The sequence below is a fragment of the Anas acuta genome, chromosome 7, assembly GCF_963932015.1.
Source record: "Anas acuta chromosome 7, bAnaAcu1.1, whole genome shotgun sequence".
Lineage (NCBI taxonomy): Eukaryota > Metazoa > Chordata > Aves > Anseriformes > Anatidae > Anas > Anas acuta.
In genome coordinates, this window is record NC_088985.1 from 6,753,917 (window position 1) to 6,778,952 (window position 25,036).

General features: G+C 40.5%; 1 long non-coding RNA gene across 2 annotated transcripts; it reads left to right on the forward strand.

Annotated features, from left to right (window-relative positions):
- Nucleotides 1-24,677, forward strand: LOC137859739 (uncharacterized). Of its 2 annotated transcripts, XR_011098498.1 has the most exons (4): nucleotides 150-302; nucleotides 9,903-19,903; nucleotides 23,314-23,421; nucleotides 24,243-24,677. It is a non-coding gene; the product is annotated as an uncharacterized lncRNA (long non-coding RNA). The 2 variants fall into 2 exon arrangements; XR_011098499.1 differs by lacking the exon at nucleotides 9,903-19,903 and having other exon boundaries at nucleotides 1-302.
- The last annotated feature ends 359 nt before the right edge of the window (nucleotides 24,678-25,036 follow it).

A 25,036-nucleotide genomic window follows, 5' to 3' on the forward strand; every position in this document is an offset into this window, starting at 1 on the left:
CGCGCAGGCGCCCCGCGGCCCAGCGGGCCCCTCAGGGCGGCCCCGCCGCAGCGCCCCCCGGGCCGGTGGGGCCCGGCCGTGCCGTGAGGGGCCGCGGTGGCGGGCTGTGACCTGCCTGCGCCACCACTGCGAACATGGAATTTTTCTGGTCAATGTCTAACAAATGTCACGAGGTGACACCAGAAGCGATACATGCCAAAGTGCCAGTGCTCCTGAACGTGCCATTCAGTTCTTGAAGCAGAGACACAGGAGAGCGTAGTTTTCACCAGCGTTCTTGCTGACACGGTAAATAACATTCCAAGGTCAGTATTGCAATCTGTAACAGAAGTTAATTCTTTAAAATGTCTTTAAGTAGAGATAATACACAGTTTGCATACCATACAGTGAGAAGAAATGACCAGCACCTCATAAGCTATTGGCTTTTTCAGGTCAGACGCGCTAGGTCAGTGCAAGATGTTTTTTGTCCCACAGGCAAGTGCCTGAATTCCTCACCTACTCAAAGGAGTAAAATCCAGACAAAGGTACCTTCATTCCTCTGCTGCTGTCAAACACAAATCACACAGTCAAAAGGTTAAAAGTGATTTATCAAAAGAAGAAGCAGGGAAATAAAACACGGAGCGTTTCAACAATTGTAACACTCCAAAATATTTGCTATAGTTGTAAAACGTGAAATTTTAAGCTTGAAATCAGAAAGAGTACACAATAATGTAAAAACAAATGTATCCTTACCATGCAGGTGTTGAGATCTTGGAAGTGATACTGGCCATCTCGGGTGTCTCCCTACACTGTGATCTTTGATAGGGGAACCTGATACAGAAAAAGATAGAAAGGAGTTTGTCTGTGGGCAAATGAGACTACACCACTCATGAATCTTATCATTGAAACAGGCCTAACTTTGCATTCTATGAAAGCAGAAATCTGAACCACAATTTATATTCCCTTTTGATTCAAAGATCGAAGCCGAAATTCCTTTAAGTGGTATATTCTTTATTGCAGCGCTGGATGCACGGGGGATCTCTCCACCTATCGTGCATACCCAAAGCGGAAAGCAGTCTTGAATTTATACAATCAATCTATCAATATTCTACAAGCGCCTATACATATGCATTACCTATCCCCGCCTTCCCTCGCTTCTCATGCTAATTAGCCTTTTGGCACCTTGCGCCTGCGTAGAGCCTCCCAAGAATTGTGGGCAGGGGTCTTTGGGACGTGGGCAGGGGTCTCTGGGAGGAAGACCCCGAGTCTTCCTCACAGTGTACTTTTCACCTTTGGTCAGGAATCTGCTGAATTGGCACGTTTCTTAATTGCGAGAGCTGGTTGTTGCCAATTCTTCCGTTTGTTGTATCTTTATAATGAATTCCAATGTCCAATTTTGAGATTTATAGTCCTTACATTTGTTTCTCTGTCCGTCTGCCGCTTCCTTATCATGAGTTCCAGTGTCTTGTTTCGAGATATACAGTCCATGTCTGGGGATTGTCCTTGCCTCCCCAATGCCTCCCCAATGCCTCCCCAATGCCTCCTTAATCAATCCCCCCTTTTCTTTTCCCATGCAAATTCTTTTGCATCAGATACTTTCATTATTTACAGTAACACAACAAAGCAGGCATCTAAACAACATGCACACAAATATTCCTAACACTACTAATGTTATAGAGCAATGAACACTTGTTTCAAGCATTGGAAATTGGGCAACCAGGAGGTTAACTTATTCCATATTTCACTAAAACTCCATGAAAGATCATCTTTACTGATCTCATGTAGGACCCTTGTCTGCTTCCATATTTCTTCCAGGTTGGTAGAGATCCTTCCACTCTGATCTACATACACACAACAACTTGTGTTTATTACTGTACAGACTCCCCCTTGAGCGGCCAGTAACAAGTCTAGGGCCATCCGATTTTGTAATACTACCTGTGATAAACTAGATATCTCTTCTTGTTGAGCCTTTATAGCATCCAGAGTTTTGTTTTCTAACTTCTCTATAATTGCAGAAATATTAACTATTGCCTTTTCCAATTCACTCACTCCTAAACATGGCATAAACCATCGAACAAAAATATGAAAAGCGGTGTGTCTCTCTATCAATGGATTGTTAATTTTTCGTCTAATTCTCCGGATATGATTTCTCAAATAACCTCGAGGTGCTACATCATGTATGGTCAAACTGGGGACTACTGCTCCAAGAGTGCAAGTTCCCTTCCAATTCTCGGGCAAGACCTTACGGGCTGTATCATTGCATAGCCAATACCACCCTTTTCCTTCTGGAACCGGCCAGCTGGTTGAATTTGCCCAACTGCTAGTTGTACTAATATCAATTGTTTGATTACAAGATGTCTGATTTCCCACATAAGTAGTACCCGTAGTTATACAATCCTGTTTTCCCATACCCTTAGGCAGGTTACACCTTTGTACACATACATAGTAAGATTCTAATGGCACGAAGCTACTAACTTCTAGTTCCAAAACTTCTTCATATTTTTGACCCCAAGATGTGTTTTCCCACAAATTAGTCCAAGATAAGTTTGCAGGCAAGGGAATCCTGATTAACGATACACCCTTATTCCCATGCTGTGGCAGATGGGTGCATACCCAACAGTTTGTCTTATTAATTACTTGAGAAATTGTTTGTATCAGGGACAGGTGTAAGTTCTCATCCCAAACTGCCCACCCCGAATCTGAGAACCACACCCCTGCAATCATTAGGATCTGGAAAACCATAATTCTGTTGGTCCAATTGGAGTGGTGGTCCATATCCTCGCCACGGCCTTCTTCACCCTCGAATCGTGGATCCAAGCTGCTTGCTCCTTAATCTTAATGGCGGTGTGTGTTGTCAGTAATACCTGGTATGGTCCCGTCCACTTTCCTTCTGTTTTTCCTCTAGGGGTTGTCCTGAAAAAGTCTTTATATATATAATCCCTGAGCTTAAAAGGGTGGATTGGTTGATCCAACCGTCTAGCCCAGGTCCTGAGAACAAATTTATGTACTTTATTTAATTATTTCTGAAGTTCAGTTATATATGCATATAAATATTCTAATCCTAACTGCGTTCGATCCTCTCCACTAAATAGAAATGGATACGGCCTTCCATATAAGATTTCAAAGGGACTCAAATTCCCTTTTATTCTAGGTTTAACTCAAATTCTAAGTAATGCTAAAGGGAGGGATTGAGGTCATGACAAATTAGATTCTTGTCCGATTTTAGCTATTTGTTGTTTAATTAAATGTTTCATTTTTTCTACCTGTCCACTTGCCTGCGGTCTATAAAGAGTATGCAGTTGTCTTTAGAATATCTTTAGAATCTTACTTGTCTGTTGTACCACTTGCACACAAAAATGTGAAACTCTATCAGAAGACATTGCTACTAGAATCCCAAAGCATGGTATTATTTCATTTAACAAGACTTTAACCACTTCTTCTTGCTTTGTTTGTTTGACAGGGAAAGGCTTCAGGCCTTCCTGAAATCATGTCAGTCAGAACCAGTAAATAACAATACCCCCCTTTTCTAGGGAGTTCTGAAAAATCAATTTGCCACAGTTGCCCCGAATAATTCCCTTTACTGATTATTCCAAATTTTATTCTATTCTTGGTATTGGGGTTATTGTGTAAGCAAATGCTACATTGTTGAGTTACTTGTTTTATTGTTGTATATAAATTTTGTTCCACTAATGTCTGACTCAGGCTCTTATGCAATGTGTCAGCTCCCCGATGTGTTTTATTGTGTTCTGTAAGAACTATGGGCCATATCAAATTAGAGGGTATTATTACACAGTTATCTTTTAAATATACTCATCTATCTGGTTTCATTTTACCTTTCAAATCTTCAATTAATTTTAAGTCTTCTTTTGTATAATTTGGCTTTTTGGTTCATATATATAGTTTGGATTTTACCGTCTGGTATTAAAGACAATGCCTTCCCCTCAGTTATTTCAGCAGCCTGTTTAGCCTCCTGATCTGCCAATCGATTTCCAATTTCAAAATCAGAGTTTCCCTTTTGGTGTCCTTGACAATGCATCATAGCTACCTTTTCTGATTGTTTTACAGCCTGTAACAATTTTAAAATTTCTTCAGCATGTTTTCTTTTTGTTTTCCCTGAGCAGTTAGCAATCCACGTTCTTTCCATATCGCTCCATGAGCATGTACCACGCCGAATGCATATTTGGAGTCTGTCCAAATACTTATTTTCCTTCCTGCTGCTAGTTCCAGTGCTCGTGTAAGAGCAATTATCTCTGCTTTCTGGGTGGACGTCCCAGGGGGTAATGGTTTGGACTTGATTACCTGTTGAGTGGTTGTAATGGCGTACCCTGCCTTACGTTGTCCTTGTTTCACAAAGCTGCTTCCATCAGTATACCAAGATTCGTCAGCATCTTCTAAAGGTTCTTCCTTAAGATCGGGTCGATTAGAATACACAGTCTCTATTGTTTCTATACAATCATGAGTTATAGGTTCATCCAGAGTTCCGCTAAGGAAAGAAGCTGGATTTACGACGTTAGTGACCACAATTCCCACATCATCTTGTTCTACTAATATTGCTTGATATTTTAAAATCATCAATTCTTGTTTAAGTTGTTTAAAGACTTTTTGTGCTTCTCCAGTCCAGACTAACTTTGACTGGTTAATCTTTATCAATTCACATAGAGGCTTTACCAATCGTCCATAATTATAAATCCAAAGGCGACACCAACCTGTCATTCCTGGAAAGGTTCGTAGCTCCTTTACCGTTTGAGGTTCTGGAGTCCGGCAAATGACTTCCTTATGTTCAGTTCCTAGTTCTCGTTGTCCTCCCGAAATTTCAAATCCCAGATAGGTCACACTTTGTTGAGCCAGCTGGACTTTCTGTCAAGAGACTTGATATCCATTTTAAACCCAGAAAATTAAGAAAACTTATAGTCCATTGAATACAGCTCCCTTTAGTCTCGGTAGCTATTAAGAGATCATCTGCATATTGTAACAAAACACCTTCAGTGTCCGGAGGCATCCATGTTTTGAGTTCCCTTGCTAATTGGTTTCCAAAAATAGTGGGGCTATTCTTGAATCCTTGAGGTAGTAATGTCCACGTCAGCTGCGTCTTTCTGCCTGAATTGGGATTTTCCCATTCAAAGGCAAATAGGTTTTGGCTTTCTGTGGCTAAGCCTAGGCAGAAGAAGGCGTCTTTTAAATCCAGTACGGTAAACCAGACTTGACTATTCTTTAATTTAGTCGGCAAAGTATAAGGGTTTGCCACTACTGGATGTATATCCCCAGTGATTTTACTTATGGCCCTCAAATCCTGAACTAACCTATAGCTTTTTTCATCTGCCTTTTTAATTGGCAATATGGGTGTATTGTATTCTGATTCACATTCAATCAATAATCCATACTGTAAGAATTTATCAATTATCTCTTTAATTCCTTTCCTATCTTCTATCCTCAAAGGATATTACTTAACCTTAACGGGTTTCTCTCCTGGCTTTAATTTAATAATTATTGGGGTCACATTTTTAGCTCTTCCAGAGACTTCAGTGGCCCAAACTCCTGGATATACTTGATTTATGATCTCTAAGGGTATTTCACTTTTAGGGTCGGTTTGTATTAGTGCCAGGCTTAACACATTTATTAGTTGTTCTTCTCCTATCCTTAATTCCATTTTCCTTTTTTTCGAAGATAATTTCTGCTTCTAATTGTTCTAACAGATCTCAACCTAATAGAGATTTTGGAGATCCAGATAGATATAAAAACCTATGTATCCCCATTTGTTTCCTGTTATAAATGAGGTCTGAATTTTGTAATATTTATAAAACAAATATTTCTAAAAGGTATATAAAAGGCAAGTAAACAGCGCTGGGTGTGCAGGGAGTCTACGCTCCACCAACACGCACACACAAACATCAAACGTTCTAAATACATGTATACAGAACATTGCTTTACATAATAACCCGAGTATGCCTATACATACATACAATCAGGATAGGTAACAAACAATCCTTTGAGTTCCATAACTTAACAGTCCCCATTCTGCCAGCCTGTTCCTCTTCACTTCTTTTTTCTGCTTCTGTACCGATGTAACTTCATAGTGTTGCTTTTTTTTTTTTTTTTTTTTTAGCAGGCTCCCCTCTAATACCCTTCTCTCCACAGCAGTTCTTTTCAAAACAACTGTTTAATTAGTCAAACAACTTTGAATGTAACAACAACAGCAAACACACAGAAACATCCATGCCTTAACGGCTGGAGAACAAGAAACCACCTAGAGAACAAGAAACCCCAGACTGCATGGAGTCTCCTGAATCACCCTTCTTTGTTAATATCAACCATTTTCTCGACACGAATTACCACTCCATATATAACATTTCCCCAACTTGTATTTCAAAGGTTCACAAAAATAAGCCTTTTCGGTTACACCCTTTTACGTTAACATAATCATTCCGTAAAGGCATTAATGCTTGATTTAGAACTGAATATGTTGCCCCATATCAATACGAAATTTCACTTCCATTCCTCCCCTATCTTCATTATAATCAGTGGAGGATCCGCTAGGGTAGATTCCCCAGGTCCCCGTTATTCCTGTTGAAATCAGGGACCAATGATTACCCTAGAAAAAGGCTAGTCAATTTGTCCTCCGAAGCCAGGTCCAAACCGTTTTGTTTTATTTATTTATTTTCATTACATTTCAGAGTTGGTCCAAAAATTCCATAGGGGTTTCTTTTAGACCTTGTTGGAAGCATATTCTCAATTCCCAATTCATCCAGATTTTAGTATTTACTTAGCCGTTCATAATTTTAGGAATGATTAGGGTCTCAGTGGGGTCGGTCAGGGGAATGCAGTTGTTCACAGTTCCCTGAGCGGTCCCATCGGTAATCTGAGCTCGCACATGAACTCAGGTTGTTTTAAGAGTTAACTGTTTTTCTGTTTCCATAACAACTCTCTCTCGGACCCATCATGATCCATTTGCCCCAAAGGGCTAACACCCATGATTTTAAGATCTCTGCCTAGAGCAGAGGCAGAACTATTAACATTCCTACATCCTCTTTCCCTGCTCATTCAACTTCAAACACCTTTAACACTTTCAACAACCCTTTTAACACTTCCTTTATCTTTCTCCAGCCTGTCCAACATCAAAGGCTCAGTCAGGGGCCAACTTAATTCCGTACCTTTTCCCACCAAGATGCTGAAACAACATCAGTATACAACATTTCATCCTATTCTCCTTCTCAAAACCAACATTAACTGTAGCAAAACATTAGAGTTTAAAGTTCCATTTAGGGGCCACTTTTCTCCACATTCCAGCTTATAAAGCGGCCACCATTGATTACAATATTTTATCAATGTTTTCCTGTTCACACTTCCACCGGCAGATCCTCCAATATCCTTCCAGTGACTCAAAACACATCCTAACGCACTTTTCTTAGGAATTTCACTGCTTACTCGCCCCCCCATTTTCCAGTTTACACTTTCAGAATACACGTGTTACTTACAAAAGCGTATCACAAAAACGTATCACTCACAAAATTACAGGCACGCAATATCTTTCAGTAGCGATGTCACAAAGCTACTATTACCAGCAATATTGCTAAAATCACAATAACAATAGTCAGAGTCAAATTCCACATGCGATAAGTCAGAAAACCGAACTGTGTAACACCGTAACGATATCTTTCTTATAACAATGCCACGAACCTACTATTACCACCAGAAAAATAGCCAAAATCACAGTAACAATAACCAGAGTTAAATACCATACTCCATGAGTCAGAAAACCGAAATAGACAACACAATTCCAGATGGACCTTAAAGCGAGCTCTTTCCTTAAGGTCCCCAAATATACTTATGGTGCTTACCACAAAGTATATACCAAACGCTGCCTCGCAGAAGATCACCTTCTGACTTACAGACAGTTCCAGATACAGATGGACCCCAAGGTCCCCAAATATACTTGTGGTACTGACCACAAAGTATATACCAAACACTGCCTCGCAGAAGATCACCTTCTGACTTACAGACAGTTCCAGATACAGATGGACCCCAAGGTCCCCAGATATACTTGTGGTACTAACCACAAAGTATATACCCAATACTGTCCTGCAGAAGTCACCTTCCGACTTACTGGACAGTCCCAGACGACCGGTCTACCAGAAAACCAAACCAGAATAAAGAATATACTCACTTACAATGATGGGGTCCTTGTCTGCCTCCGCAGTGATCCGGTGAGTCGAGGAGTCCCTCCGGGAAATCCCGGGGGTACCCTAGGGAGTCCTGTCCCCAGCGGGTCCTGCGGACCGGCAGAGAGGTCGTCCCATCTGGGGTGCCAGATTGATTCAAAGATCGAAGCCGAAATTCCTTTAAGTGGTATATTCTTTATTGCAGCGCTGGATGCACGGGGGATCTCTCCACCTATCGTGCATACCCAAAGCGGAAAGCAGTCTTGAATTTATACAATCAATCTATCAATATTCTACAAGCGCCTATACATATGCATTACCTATCCCCGCCTTCCCTCGCTTCTCATGCTAATTAGCCTTTTGGCACCTTGCGCCTGCGTAGAGCCTCCCAAGAATTGTGGGCAGGGGTCTTTGGGACGTGGGCAGGGGTCTCTGGGAGGAAGACCCCGAGTCTTCCTCACAGTGTACTTTTCACCTTTGGTCAGGAATCTGCTGAATTGGCACGTTTCTTAATTGCGAGAGCTGGTTGTTGCCAATTCTTCCGTTTGTTGTATCTTTATAATGAATTCCAATGTCCAATTTTGAGATTTATAGTCCTTACATTTGTTTCTCTGTCCGTCTGCCGCTTCCTTATCATGAGTTCCAGTGTCTTGTTTCGAGATATACAGTCCATGTCTGGGGATTGTCCTTGCCTCCCCAATGCCTCCCCAATGCCTCCCCAATGCCTCCTTAATCACTTTGAATAAAAAGCCTTTCTGGTATTAGACCGCACAAAATGAACAACAAAGGATTTGAAATATGAATTAGCTCAAAGAGATTACATTTTAGACTCCAGTTCTGTAAACAATTCTGCAGAGGTGGATCCTGCTGCCCGCATAACGTTCTACAGGAGTTTGTAGCATTGCAACCCATCTAGAGCAAATTGCAAGACGCAAGCTTGAGTTTATATCATATTAAATAAGTATATAAGAAAATTCTTTACTCTAGGCAATTATGTTTGATAATATCTCAGAGAACCTTTCTAGGAAGAGAATAATACTCTTTTCTACTGTCCAAGATAAGTGTATACATTAATTCCATAGCTGCATATTTTATTTTGTCTGAAGTATGTTTAAGAGAAAACCACTCTTTTTTTGTATGAAGACATTTACTTTTCTTGTGTTTGTTGCCATGGCAATACCATCTCTGGTGGAAAGCTAAATTTACATTTAAAGAGGCTTTTTTTTTAAAAAAAAAAAAAAAAAAAAGGTAAGGGCAGATGGCTCCTAAGAGTAATTTATTTTGCTAAGAAGATTATGCTTCATTTCATAGAATCTTTTGAGACTTAACTCAGTGCAACAAACTTGGTGATGTTTGCCTGGCCCCCAGCAGACAAGCATGAGGATACCACATGGACTTCCTCGTTTTCCAGTTTGTACAGAATGATAATCCATGCTCCTGCACTGCAGAAACACAGGGAGTGGCAAAGCAAATTAAAACCATGCCATGTACTCATTCAAACCTGGGATGTCTTACCCATATGTCTATTTTTATGTAAGCAAAAGACTTACAGCTATCTCATTATAGGATATTTTTAAGTCCCCCACAAAAGCCACTTAATATAGCTAGAAGTCACTTAAAATAGTTGTAACAGTGTTTGGAAAATCACTGGTAAAGGTCAGCTGCCCTCAATTTTTTGAGCCACTTCTGTGTAATACAATGTATGTATACAAATGGTGTTTAACTTTCACCTCTTTTAGAGGTAAACAAACATTTTTTCTGGCATTGCAGCTGTGAAAACAGGAATTGGGCAACCTTTAGGAAGACACGAACTGGTTTGCAGACCAAGGAGTTCATGGGGTTCAGTCTCTGCGCTGTGAGGATAAGCTCCCTGAAGAGACACCATTTCCTTGCAGCTTCCAAACCACACATATGTTAATTGCAGTGCTTTTTTCTTTTTTATAACCTTGATTGTTTTATATGAACAGGTTCTAAATAAGTCTCAAATACAGAACTATTTGAAATTTTCATTCGAGGCCCAAACAAAAAGATAAACCATGCTTGTCACAGTCATTGAATCATACTAGAGAAATTTGTTATTTTGGAGTCAGAATATGCAACAGATTATACCATTTTATTTGTTAAAACAACGGAATGTAAAATGGGCATACAGATGATTTTTTTTTCTTACAATACTCTAGGCTGATGTGTTTTTCATAACTGATTAATAATGAAAACATGGTTGTGGTTTATACTACCTTAGAATATTTAACTCTCCTTGTATTTTTCCTATATATGAAACAAACAGCTAAGGTTGGCTGTGATCACAGACCAAGCAGTCCTACTGCCTTAACGGGATTTCATCTCCAAGAGCAACTATTGGGCAACAGTGGGGGCATTTCATGAAATCAAAGCATCTGAAGCTTTTGCAAATGATTCTGGATGTGACACTTCTTGCTTACATATGTTACATCCTCACAGCGCAGCAGTGGAACATAGCAAAGCTAGTTGGTATCAAACACAGCTGTCTCTTAAAGGACTTGTGCAATACAGGCATATACAATGTACCAAGAGACTGTAAGTTTACTTGTAGAAATACATTTTAATGGGAAATTTGTTTAATGGGAAATTTATTAATATTCCAAATTATGAAAGAGAAACATCTAAATAGGGAGGGAAAAAAAAGTTGAGATGCGTTTCTGCATATTTTTTTTTTTTGATCTGGTAGGTTTAACCACTGTTGTTGTCTCAGTTTTATCTTTCACTATCTGACATTCCTTTTAAAGCTCTTACCTCAGTATTCATGAGTAAAGTTCTTCCCCGGATATTTGCAGATCCACCTGCAAATGCAAAATCTGAAAGTTCAAACAACAACAGGTACAGGATATTGGTAAATTTGTGGTCTGGTTTTTTTTTCCTCACTTTTCTGAATTTTGGGATGCTGACACTTTTAATTAGTACTGAATTTTAATCAATACAGAAGTTGGAGTTAAAAAAAAGCATCAAACTGAAGTTATGGGATGACCTAACTGCGTACTACTGGGAATTTTTTTCAAGCAGAGGGAAGTTAGTAAATGCAAGAACAGACTCAGAGATTCTCCACTCCTCCTTCCACCCCACAAGAATACGGAGGGATATATCTATCACTCTTCATCCACCAAAACAGCCCTCCTGTCAATAAAAAGCTATATCACTTCCATCATTCCAACATGAGACGGTTTTGAGTGCAGCACAATAGAATATAATCAGGCAATCCAGGTAGAATCTGATCTGAGTATAAAATAACAAATATTAGATGTCCTCTGTGTATTTTTTTTTAACACAACTAATTTACTGTGCTGTTAAAAGGCATATCCTACAACTGTTGATTAATTGTATCAGTTTTCAAAGACCAGTTGCTATGATGGTTGCAATGGGTTAAATACATCCAGTAACTTGTTTCCCAGCGGAAACATAAGAGCACCCCTTAGATTTTTTTTCTTGAGGGAAATGTGATCTAAAAAGGAAGGGGAAAGTTCAGAACAGTTCCATTTGAGACTTGTATTTCTGGCAGCAGTCATATGTCCATCCTACCTTATTGCTTCCATTTGGAGTTTAAAACATGTGAGATGCAGCCCTGCAAGGGCAAGCAGAGGCAACAGGGAGGAGCTCATTTCCAGATTGCCAGGAGCACCTGAGAGACCCTCACAAAGCAAGAGGCTGCTATGCCTATCACTCGCTACTTCAGTATTGATAAGCTATAGAAAGAAAGGATTTTGACATGCATTGCACATAGACCTGCAGACATTACTCATTAGGTAAAGTGTAACCACACACCAGGGTTATATACAAGTACATCTCAATAGGGTAGTCCACAAAACAGATTAGCATAAATTATTTTCCCTCTCTCTCCATATAGAGTGACATTAAAGATGGTAACTTGTTCAGAAGCTGCAGCTCAATGTTATAGTAAATATATGCCTCTCATGAGGGCAAACCCATTTTAAAAAATGGGATACACATACTCTGGTATCTGATGATCCGCCTTCTCTTTGTGTTTTGAAATCTGCGTACTGAGATATAGACCAAAGCCACATTATTCCTTCCTGTCTGGGTAATATCATCTCAGCATCTATATTCCACTGCTACTTGTGATGCATCAAATTTAATAATTATAGCAATATGTTGGAGATTTTTTTTTAAATACACTTTCTGCTTTTGATGTTTCTGATCGCTATGGAAATCTTATGCTATTTTATAGTCTGCTGACTAAGCTCATATGCACACCAGCTGCATTTTATCAAGGAACAATGTTTGCCTTTTGAACTAGCTGATAGATTTTACTTTAAATGAAGATGAGATATACATTCTTTGGCAACATTTAGAACCTTGTTCAGCACAATATCCATTTGCAGAAAGTCATAGCCTCCAGCTAAACGGTGCACCAACCCACAGCCATCAGCCTGAAAGAGGCAGGGGGGAAGTGTCCCAGAACCAGAAAGGATATCTGATGAATAACACAACCAGGATCATTCCATGTCATTTGGGTAGATATCTGTAGAAGCAACAGATTACATACCTAAGGCTGTATTTACTAGTCATTACCCTGCTGGGAAGGTTTAGTATGAAAGTTAAGCTGACTCAAGGAATATTCAGAACTTTTTATCCTGTCTCCCACAAATATAGAACAAAGATTGTTATTTTCCTTTTGCAGCAACTTTAAAACTAGCTAGGAGAGTTACTCACATGGAACACCTCTGTGAGCCTATGTACAACTGAAAGTTACTCTTCAACCAGCTGACATACGTCTGCCCTGTTCTTCCTAACGAGGTCTAATCAAAACTACTGACCACCAAATGCATTTAAGGAAGCCATTTCATTACGCAGTATCCTGATTTTTGATGGAGCAGTGCTTTCTGTCTCCTCATTTCTTAAGTTCCTCTTGTTTCAAGGATTTTGCTCTTTGTATTCTATCCTAAATTGGGTAAAGATCTCTTTCAACAAATCTTAAAACTGGAAGTGAGTATCAAATCATTTCATCTGACTTCAAAGACGCAGAAATCCTTTATTTATGTTTTGAGTCAGATCACCTTTGTTTTCCTGAAGAGTTATTGCAGACAAAGGATATTGATTTGAGGCATCAGAACACAGTGTTTTATCAGTAAATTGTTTTTCCCTTAGAGGAAACTGGGAGCATGCTTTTAAACTTGGAATTTGCTTGTCTTTTCTAGTTATGGGTTCTTGCTATGCCCTAAGTGATAGATTAAAGAGCGCTTTTGCACCCATTATCTCTCCGCAATGATTTATGCATGCTTAAGTCACCTTTCAATTTTCCGATGAGGTAAACTGCAAGCATCTTTAAACAGTTTTGTGTGTTTGTTTTTTTCCTAGTCCCTAAATGCTTTATAGTAGGTTTCTAGCTCTATCCACTTCCCCCCCCCCCCCCACTGCACTTCCATATACTGACACAGTGACTTGATTTCTCTCAACTCTGTATGACTTTGAATGACAGTTCTACCACCTACCCTTTCCCCTCATTAATAGATGTAACAATATGTTATCAACTCCATCACTTTGACATTTGACATTTTGGGTGCTCTGTTTTTTTTGTCCTTTATGATCCAGGCATCTTTCTTGTGTACTGCTTCTCAGTACTTTGCCTGTTCATCTCAAGGCTTCATTGGTCATCTCTTTCCTTAGAGGGCTCACCTCCATGACAGTCTCAATCAAAGCGTTTTGTTTGTTTGTTTGTTTTTGTTTGTTTGTTTGTTTTTTGCATATATACCACAATCACACACAGAGTGCAGGTAGGTTAACAGCAACAGGATCATCAGCCCTTATACTGTGTCCAAATTTCTGTTTACGAAAATTGGAGGGTCAACATTCACTTCTACCTCACAGGGAACAAGTATTTACTTCTTATATGGAGAGTGACTGAGGCTAGCACCAAAGAAAACAGAGGCCATATGGAAAGAAACTTTGTTTGTTTTCTTGTGCAGCATTGCATATTGTGAACACCAAAATATATCTTTCTTTCACAGGTCCCATACTTGATATGGAAATAATTTATTTCTGCTTTACCATCCTCAGCAGCATGGAAGCCACCTTTTAGTTCTTTTCTCTGTTATTTTAATATTACATTACCAGCTAACATGGCAAGTTTTCGTACAATCTTGTGTACTTAGAATACAACTGCAAGCTGTTTAAGACATTAGCAGTAATTGTCCAAGGTTCGAAGCCTGCCTGGGGAACAGAGGGAGGCTCATGCAGGAATTTTATGCATTGCTGGAAATCCATACCAGACTGTATTACTTGCTTCAGAAGGCAGCTAGAATATGTGTCTTGTGCTAGGAACTTTGCCACCTTCTCTTTCCAAATAGCCTTTTAGTTCTTAGGAAAGTTGACTGTAGTTCCTCTGTGAAAAATGGAGCACAGACAGTCTTTCAGCCTGTCTAGACATTCTGGATGCTGAGTGTTTAATGTCCTGGTATAACATAGCTGGACTATAGCAGTGGAAAGTGATGAAGGCAGGAAAAACAATAGGCAGAAATTCTGGTTTAACAGGCATAAATACTCTGCTGCTTTAGCTGCTCAATGCTGGTAGCCTGCAAGAGGCTAGGGAACAATTACCTAGATTATGTCAAGGAAGCTCTGTCTAGACAACACACAACTTCTTACCACAGAGGTTCACCCTTTTTTGTATACCTATTTTCTCACAGAAGTTACTTAAAAGTACTGCCAGTTATTGAAAACTGACACCAAAAGTCACAGTCCCATAAGTCCAAAATGGAAATCAGAAGCTGGTTTCTTATGGTTTCATTTTTACCATATTGCTGTCTGGATACAATTCTTCCTTTTTTTTTTTTTTTCTTTTACTTCAATCCTCACTCCCAGTTTTGTAGAACAATTCACCAAGATACATGAAAACAGAAATAGCACACAGGAAAACAATTACACATCTCAGAGTGCAACCCAAAAATCAGGAATCACATCAGCTGATTTCTGAAGTATTTAGGAGCACTAGCTGCACAAACGATTGATGTCCAACAATCAAGTGTGTTGATGAGCTGAATGAAGAAACATGAAATCACCTCTATGGCTCTGAGTGGCCATTGAATTTGATTAAGTGATTGACCCACTTGGTTCTCAGATAAAAATCAAGTACCAAGCTCCATGAGCCTTGTCACTGAACAAGTTCTGTCTCTTTTTAAAAAAAAATGAAAAAGATGCTAATATTTTACTTTATTTCCCTGCAGATGAGTTGCACTACAACTGTAAACAACACTAAAAATCTCTTATATTAACAACTTCAGTTTTCAGTTGGACTAGGAATTACCAGCATGTGCTTTCAGCCTCATTTTTTATAATGAAGTTAATGTAAACAACATGAAACAGTGTTGAATTGCTGGGATATAACTTATGCACAGGGTTCAAAGCAGAATAAAACATGAGAAAATTGGAAATGGCATGAGGCTTTGAGGCCTACACAAGGTGCTTTGTTATAACCATTTCCTTGAACTTTTATTTTGTCCTTCTGCTGTCAGTAATTTCAGAAGAAAAAAAGGCAGTGGATTTGCATTGCATTAGGGTGTTTGGGAGTCTCAAATTACAGATTTACTAAGAGCTGTTTGAGGCCTCATCCTACAAAGGGATATCACTCCCCAGTCGAGGACATCACTCCCCAATCCAGGACATCAGTGCAGCCACACCAGCTGGCTCACCACCCTTTACCTTTCTGAATCATCTCAAGCCAGGCTCAGTTCAGTCATGTAAGTTCTGGTTCAGGTAAGTAGCTTCACTGGAATTACAATGCCAGCAGAACTGACTTCTAAGCATTTCCTGAAGTCCAAGTTACTTATAGAGCGTTTCTATAGAGGCCAGCTTGTGCCAGGGAAGTGTTCTCTCATTAAAGTTCAGATCACAACTCAGTGTTTCATAATTTGGAGCCCTCTTTAGATGTGGGCATATGGAAGAATGTTCCCATTAGTTACTGCTACAGCTCAATAATACCAGAGCAAAGTTTTGTGGAAATTGTATTGTGATTAAGAGGAAGAAGGAAGGAAAAAAAAATGAGACAAACCAGGACACAAGATTGATTTTTCCACTTGCTATTCTTCCTTTTTCTCCCTCCCTTCAGCTATTTTTAATAGTAGGGCTTACTTGGTTTTGGCCTATTACTGCTGAAGCATGATCAGATTCTAAATATAGAAGTTGTCGAGGTGAATCAGTACTACAGTACTCCAGACCCCAGGCTGGAGTCGGGTTCTGAGATTTAGGGCTTGATACTGGCAGCAAACCCACCTTCAGTTCACTCACTGAAGAGAGGGAGGTCTCCTGCACATGGCTGTGCCCTGCACACAGCCACCTGCACACACCTTGCTAAAGTTTCCTCAGCAGACATTGTATTGAGAAAATTTTTTACTGTAAGAATCTACACATTCTAAAGCAGATTCCTTTGGATTCCTGCTTGGCATTCTGTAAGATATCACAGGACAGAACCAGATAAGTGCTTGTATAGATAGAAATTTGAGAAGACCCATTTCTGAAAGTGAGTAGAAATTTCAGGTCCAGAAGTCACACACAACAGGAAAAAAGACATACAGAGAATGTGATCCCCCTAATAAATAAAACAGCAAGACAGATACCTGCAACTGCTGAGGTCTGAGTACAACCTTTCTCCACTAATCCTTCTATCCAACAAGGTTTTTCCCAATTCAGTCATGTTTACTGTCAGTTGATGCCTCAGCAACATATCAGATGCTTTTATAAATTGTTGACCTTTACAGTTAGGGCTTACCTGGGGGAGAGAAATAACTGCTTGTTTTATTCCTGCACCCACAGAGCTAGTTTGCTGAAGAGATATTTGCTGGCTGAACTTTGACCAACCAGACCATGAAAACAGACTGATTCTAGTCTAGAGAATCACTAGGACTAAGGAAGCATAAGGGACTAGCAGAGTGGCAGCGAGGGTAAGTGTAGCAAGCAGTTAGCATTTCTGGGCTAGAAAGCCATGGAATATAACTCAGGGTGATGATGTGGACAGAGGAGTGGATGTCTCCAACACCACAGCGTCAATGACCGTATAACGTGGACTTGAAGATATTTATATAAATAACAGCAGTTGCTGAAACTGAAATACAGGAAACCCCATCTCAACATAATACACAAGTCCCACTGTGCGAGCAGTTGAACACTGGAACAGGTTGCCCAGAGAGGCTGTGAAGTCTCCAGTCTCGGAGACATTCAAAGCCTGACAGGACAAGTTTCTGAGCAACCTCTGCTGTGGGTGATCCTGCTCTGAGCAGGGGGGGCAGACTAGACAGTCTCCAGAGGTCCTTTCCAGTATCATCTAGTCTGTAACCCCGAGGCAATCTCTTTATTCAATTAAATGACACTGCAACAAACAAACACAATCTTCTGCTCTTTAGTCCAAGACGAGAGGCAAGTCCTTCCTCATCTCTCAGCTCATGTAGGTCTGCACCTTTTCAGGCTGTCATTAGAAGATGTAATGTTTCATTACTGTTCTTGCAGTAAGGACAGCCTTAAATCAATTCCCTTTCCAGGGCTAGTTTTAAGTATAGCCTGAACAAATGTGACAGACAGACCCTGGAACACTCCTAATAAGGACAGCAAATGAATTGAAGAAGTTACTGGCTCTGTAGAAAATTTGTGATGGTTTTAATTTGGATAACAGTACCAGGAAAAAAAATAAGGAAACCCTGTTGCTTAATCAGCATGGAATCAGTAACATCAATTTGCATCCTGTACACTATGAAATATTAAGAATATCCTTGTCAAAGAGGTAAATGTTGTTAAATAATGGCTATTACTGAACTCTAGAACATAGCCGTAATTTGTTGCCTTTTCTGACACAGAAATTGAACAAGACAGGTTGTTGGAATATAAGAAAGAAACCCTTGTATCAATTTGAATGCAATTTAGAGCCAGTTTGCTGGCAGAAAGAAAGAAGAAGCATCATCTCATTAATAAAAAAAAGCGGTCAGAAAGGTTTGTTAAAAGGGTAGTTACCACATGTGATAGTTACTGGTTTGGACAAACCTGATATCAACCAATCCTCTTGTAATGACGCATAGATTACGATATATCAACAGTGCTACAGTTACGTCAAGAAAATGCAAATAGATTTGTATAACAAAGTAGTAAGAGAATGATGCTAAAAACAAACAGAACAAAGAAATTGAAGAGGAGTAATAGTATAGAGCCTAAAAAAAAAAGTGTTAAAGGAACTTTTTTTTTAAATGGTTTTCTATGAACTTCTCTTTCTACCTTGATTTCAGAAAGACCCAGCTACTTTTGTTCCCTCTCTCCCCCCTACCAGAGGGGGTAGCCATAAGTAGTAAGTTCAAGTAATTTTCCCTAGTCAGTACATAATAACTGATAGCTAAACTCAGCTATTTTTCATCTCAGATTTAGACCTTTGCCAGCCCCACAAACTTCTCATTAGCTCTTTGTTGTGTAGTAGTATGCAAAGCCATTTCCTTGCTATAACTATTACCTGCTTTAGTTTTACCAGGGTGATAACAACAGCCAAACTATTTCAACCTAAAGCAGCTGTGAGCAAAAGGGCCTTCTTCCAAGTGTCAACCTCCCAGAAATATACGTATGAACCAGAAGAAAAATCAGTAGACAGGAAGTTACTTGTATGAGAACAACAGTACAAACCTTACTACTGACTTTTTTTTTTAGTGTGTCTGGGAAGTTTTAAGATAAACATTCAGAGATTTACACAGACTGCTAATCAGATTATAAAGCTTTGTCCCCTTAAGTTAGAGTTGTTGAGAGTGCTCTTGAGACCTCACAAATTCAAGCAGTTGAAACAGAAGGTTCTAGTTGCTTATTTTCCTACACTGCCTTTATTAGTTAGGGTCTAACACCATATAGCAGTGATCTCTAGCAAGGATGAGAGACCTGATCCACCTCCTAATTAATTCAAAAAGCACATGCACAGTTATTATAGTGGTAACTATAGTATCTACCGATAAAATGATGTACTTTAACATCTTTCACTCATCACAGAAGTAAGTTCTCCAATAATATTTGAGTGACTGATATATCTTAAAACCAGTATGACAGCTTACCATTTAGAAATAATATTTGTCTTCATACATGTATATCTTTTACAATTGTCCATCTGCTAACGTTAGAAGTCTACTCACTGTAAAAATACAGAGATAACAATGAAAAACAATTCAGTATTATGTAAAAATAATAATAAAAAAAATACATTCTAGATAACAACAAGTTGGTGCTTTAGGAGATTGTAAGAAAGAATAGTATTTCCACATAGCTAGGTATACTGCTACCTAACCATCTGTTAGTAGCAGTGAAACACTTAGTAGTTCTTAAATAGCTCAGGTTTGTGTAGGCAAAAACTCTCTTTATGTTAAAGGTTTCTGAGAAATCAATTTATTCATTTTAAGCGTGATTGGTTTCAGGTTTGGTGTGTGAGCAATCAACAGAAGAAATTAGCATTGTTCCTGGGGGCAGTTGGGTGAAAGGAAGGCCTTTTCAGAAGGAATGTTAGTGCATTGGTATTGCTGAAGCTACTCAGGCTCTGAATACACTGGAACTCTTCTGGACTTCTGTGGGTAGATCCCCTCAGCTAAAAATAATTTGTTCTCAGTTCTTATGCTTCCTTCTGGGTATTATAACATGCATTGTCCCAGGAGAACATTGCAGGAGAGCCCTGTTAGGGGCTGACAGATCTGAATGCCTTCTACACTGTGCCTAAAGCTAAGTCTGTGTCTAAGAACTACCAAAGCCTCAAGCTGGCAGCAGAAGCTTGCTAAAAGGTAGGAAAGAAACTTGCCTGGAAACCTAACATTACTGGGATGGCCCAGAGTAGCCACACAAATTTTATACTGCTGCAGCCTGTTTTTGCTCTGAACGCTTCCATCTCCACTGACATACGTTAAGCCAGCTAGGAAACAGTAGTACCTTGAGATCTGTCTTGAAGCAAATGAGAATATTTCCAACCCCTGAAAATTTCCCTCCAAGCAAATTCAAAAGGTCATTCAAAATTCCAAAGGTTGGATGATCCAGCCTCACTGATTCGGGACAAAGCAGGACCAAAGCAGGAAGTTTCACCTTAGGAATTAAGCCTGTAGGTATTCAGGGAAAAGTGCAGACTGACAACTTTGTTATCTCTCTTCTTCCCGCCCTGTTTTTTGTCTCTATTGGTTGTAAACTCATGGGGAGCAAAAGACTATTTCTTACCAAAGTGTTATGTTGGTCTAATGATGCTGTACCCTCGGGTTGCAATTAAATAATTACTGCAGAAAGTGTTAAAGATACTGCTATTCCCTAGCTGGAGGGAGGATGCCGGCCCCCACGGCAGTGGGTAAAGTGTGAGTAGAGCTCTGCAGCTTTAGGGCAAAAGTCCAAGGAAACAACAGAAACTGCTCCTGTGGCTTTGTTGGGCTGGGTCAATTGTGTATTTAAAATAGATGGGGGATACTCCTGAGATCTGTTTTGTTGGCTCAACTGTAAAACAATAGAACATGTTTGAGGAAGACAAGAAGAAAGGGGTTGCTATGGATGGGTTAATGTTTTAAGATGTCCTCAAATTTTTGAGGAAGGGGTTGTATAAAAGGTAATATTAATTTATTCAGACCTCTTTTGGAGATACTTCCTTAACTTGAATAAAAAGTAATTCTGGAGTCACAGTGTATTGAGTATTAATCTAGACTACAAATTCACTGTAAACCTTCTTATTGTCAGTGTTGATAAAGGGGCACCATGTGAATTGCAGTGTTTTGTAGTACGCTTGTGGTTGGAGTGATTTGCAAAAGCAATAAGCTGACATCTTATTTCTTTGTGTGTTGTGGCAACAGCTAGGGTGATGTTGAGGAAGTCCTGCAGGTAATATCCAGGCATGGCGTGTGTGTGTGTGCTGTAGTTACCTGTCGTGTAAATACTGCAGTAAATTTGCATCAATTTTATGAGTAACAAGGTCAAGAGACAGGAAAAGATTAGGAGTGGTCAACCAGCAGCCCTGAATGCAGCTGTGGACAGTCAGCCAGGTAAGTCATAGTGAATCACCGCATGGAGTGTTAGTGGCAGTGTTGGGGATGTCATCCCCTGGGACTCATGTCTTACGGGAATGCACCTCTGCACTTTCTGCATTATTCTCTGTACATGCATTATATCGGTGCATTTAAGTAATGTTTTTTGTACTGAGCCTTTGTCCCATTAAGTGCTCAAGGATTGTCTCACCACTCTGTTTTGTGTTCAAGGAAGGCATTTTCGGTAGGATGCATTCAGAAAAGCCCTAGGACACTATGCATAACGTAAAAGTAATATAGATATAAGCCAGAAGTTAGGTTTAGTTCTGTAGGGGAAATGACTGGTGTTTGAGGAATACTTTTTTTTTTTTTTTATCTTGACTATGGTTTTACTTAAGCTAGGAAACTTTTTAAAACCAGATAATACAAGTTGCTACTAAGTATAGATTCTTAATTTCCTGGTTTCCTGGTGGTGAACCTTTGGAAACATTAAATGTGACCTTGTAAGTTTCTGATAAATTACAGTTTCAGAGGAACCTGACATTTACTATCTTCCAAGGAAAGGTAAAATAGATCTAAAAGTAGAGAGTGTAGAATTTCAGGTATAGCTGAATTCAGGTATAGCTAACATTTGTTCTGCTTAGGAGTTGTGACTGTGACAAGTCATTTTCCCTTCCTCAATGAACTTTCCTCACTGCAAAGTGGAAATAACCATTTTTAAATGTAGTATTTATCTGCATGCAGAAGGTGCAATTACTGCCAACGCAGGCTGTGCTATGCTTCAACTTCAAAGTTAGAAATAGCTCCTCATAAAGATCTTAATTTTGCAACTGACCTATGTGTATAGTTTCAGGGAAGTGGGACTGAAAATATTTTGGTATAAATAAGTAATTTAGCAATCTGTGCCACTTAAAGGATACTGTTAATAACATTACATGCATGATAGCCTTTTCAGGTGATTAAATGTCCAGCTGAAGTAGGGTAAATAGCTATGGAAGCCATTTGCTGAAGATAGAAACAGCACCATCAATATCTTTCCAATTACAGCAAAAGGTGGAAGATGCTGTGATTTTGAAATCATGGAAATAGCTGTTCTTGTTGCTTGAAGGGATAGAAAACAGTCTTGTTTCCCCCACCTTCCTATTCCTGTCCCTTTGTGTCAGGGTGAAGTTGACTGGCTCAGGTGGTTAATGCTGGGCAGATGTGACTTGAGTGAGAAAGGATTGACCCAGCAAGTCATCCCTAGCATCAGTGTGATTTTTCTTTTGTTGTGATGAACTTTTTTTTTTTTTTTTTTTTTTTTTTTTTTGCTTTGCCTGTAAATCTTGGTACCTAAAGCAATCAGTTGCTGCATTAAAGCTGCCCCAGGACTGTGTGCAAGTACAACAGGAGAGTTTCCCTGTGGTAGGTTCCCTGAGAAGAACCCCCTACCCTGGGGTCCAGCCTCGGACACCTCAATTACAAAGGGCTAGGGTGGGAGGTGAGCTGAGGGGGAGTTGAGGGTGGCCTGAGGTGGGGTGGGGATTGCACAGAAATGGCAAGAGCCTGAGTCAATGTGATCTGGGGTATGCTTAGAGGGGCACAGCTGGGCCTCCTGGGCTCATGGACCTGGTGTGTGGCCCAAGGTCCCCAGCGCTGTGGAGATCTGGGGAAGTAGGAGAGTTTACCAACTAGTTTCTGTTTTGTAGTGAGAAGCCGCAGAAGCAGTAAGGTGTGGTAGTGGGAGAGCTTGTCAGGATTCCTTCTAATTTATGGCTTTAGACATTTTGCTTTGATTTTGCCTGCTATTCTCCAAACCTGAAAATGTCAGCTGTGTTTTGGTATTGCCTGCAAGTGCCTGGCTCTCAGTGCTGCTGCTAAGCTAAAAGGATGATGATTTCTCTGGCCTTTTTAGAGTAATTTGAGAGGAGGCTTCCTTATGCTATTTTCTTCAGAGGATGCATCAATTCAAACTGCCCTTAATCCTTTCAATCCTGCAGATTATGGTGTTTTGGATCTTCAGTTCAAGTATTGCATAACTTGAGGAGGTGTTGCTTTGAAAGGGGGATTGATGTGTTGGTTTGATGCCTGCAAAGCTTCTGAGGAAGGGAGAAATCCCACTGCAGTGTGATGGAGCACTGGCTGTCCAAAAGCTCGTCTCTGTGCATCTTTGGGGCTCAGGCCACAGCACAGCATTGCTGGTTTATGTTTGGTTGCAGCTGGAGACTGAGAGTCAATTGATCTGCATCCTGAACATCTAGTGCTCCTGTGGTTTCCAGCACCTGGCAGAGATGTGAGGAGAGGAGGAAGAAGCTGAGAAGAAATGGGTAAGTGAACAGGAGCTGAGAAAATGTTACTGAAGGTGGAGAACGGGTCCCATGGGTCTCTTGTGCACTGATCCACCTGAACATGGTCACTTTGGCATTCCCGAAGCATGTGCAGGTAACAAAAGTTGTTGAAAGCTGATGACTTAGGAAAAAGAAGGGCTTGAGATGTGGGGTGGCTGGAGATGGAGGCTGCCCTGGCCCTGTGCCGTGACGCCTTCTGTTGAGCCTTTTTCTCCTGGGCTGTGTGACAGGCTGGTCAGAGGCAGCACCGTGCTCGGTGGTGTGCTGGGGAGCTGAGCGAGGGTCCTGCCCATCTCACTTGGCACCTGGGAGCTGGTGATGGGAATTCACACCTAACCATCCACCTAACTTGGTCTTACAGTTCTTATCGCCTGGAAATCCACTGAAATGACAGAGTGGTGAGCAATAGCCTGTGGTGAATTCTGAACTATACTAGGGTGTAATGCTGGTGTCATCACTTTGAGATGAATTCTTGGAATGAATAAAAGACATTTAATAATATAGTTGTATCTGATAAATTCCAATCTTTGTCTATTATATCATGTAACTCAGCTTTTGGGGCATATTTTATGGTTTGTTACACACTAATGTAATCTACTTAAGTGTATAATTCTGTAATAATCTCAAATTACTCTTTGGCTAAACAAGAGGGAATCTAATAAAACTATAAAGAGTTCTGATATGATTAATATTTATTTAGTTGTCCTTGTAACTGCTTTTTTAAACTGCTTATGAGTAGCTGCTCTATAAGGATAATTTTTGCACATTCTGCAAGACTGCATTTTTTTGGTCCCTGGTAGCATTACTTTGAAATGTGGATGAAGATCTCCTTTTGTCTAGCTGTGATGTGGTTTGTCCTGCAGATCCTAAGGAGCACACCTTACACATCTGTACCTGATGTCCTATGTGCATCCCTACCCTGCTGCCGAGGCGATGTTAGGCAGCTATAGGTTCTTACATAAAGGTCCTGTGAGTTATTCCAACGCTGTGAACAAATGTGCTGGATGACAAATTGATTGTTTTTTTGCTTTGTTAATTAACTTCACTTGTACCAGAAGTTATTTGTCCCTCTGCAGTATCTGGGAATGTGCTAAGATGGCACTCCTGACTTATTGCCCTTGCCTCCTAATCTTATTTTTCACAAGTGCGCTGTTCAAATTTACTCCGCGGTGCTGGCTGAGCGATGATTAACTCGCTCTATTGAAAGCAAGCGGCCCAGCAAAGAAAGGCCGAAGTTTGTGAAAGCTCTGCCTGGAGATAAGGCGAAGGAAAATACGTTCACCGTGGGATTACCACAGCCTGATGCCGGGCTGCGCCATCAGAAGGGGGAGGCACAGGGGGGCCGTGACAGGGGCCGGGGGGGCTCTGAGGGGCGGCTCGGGGGGCTGCGGCTGAGGGGCGCGGGCCTGCGGCACCTCAGCAGGGGCTGTGCGGGGAAGATGGAGGGCGGGCTGCACAGCGGGGCCGGGGGCGCCTGAGGCAGCCGCGGGCCGGGCCCGGGGCCGAGGGGGCCGCTCCCGGGGCGGGCCGGGCGCTGAGGGCCCCGTGGGGGGGGAGCCCCGGGCGCGGACTCTTTGCGGCGGCGGCCGCTCGC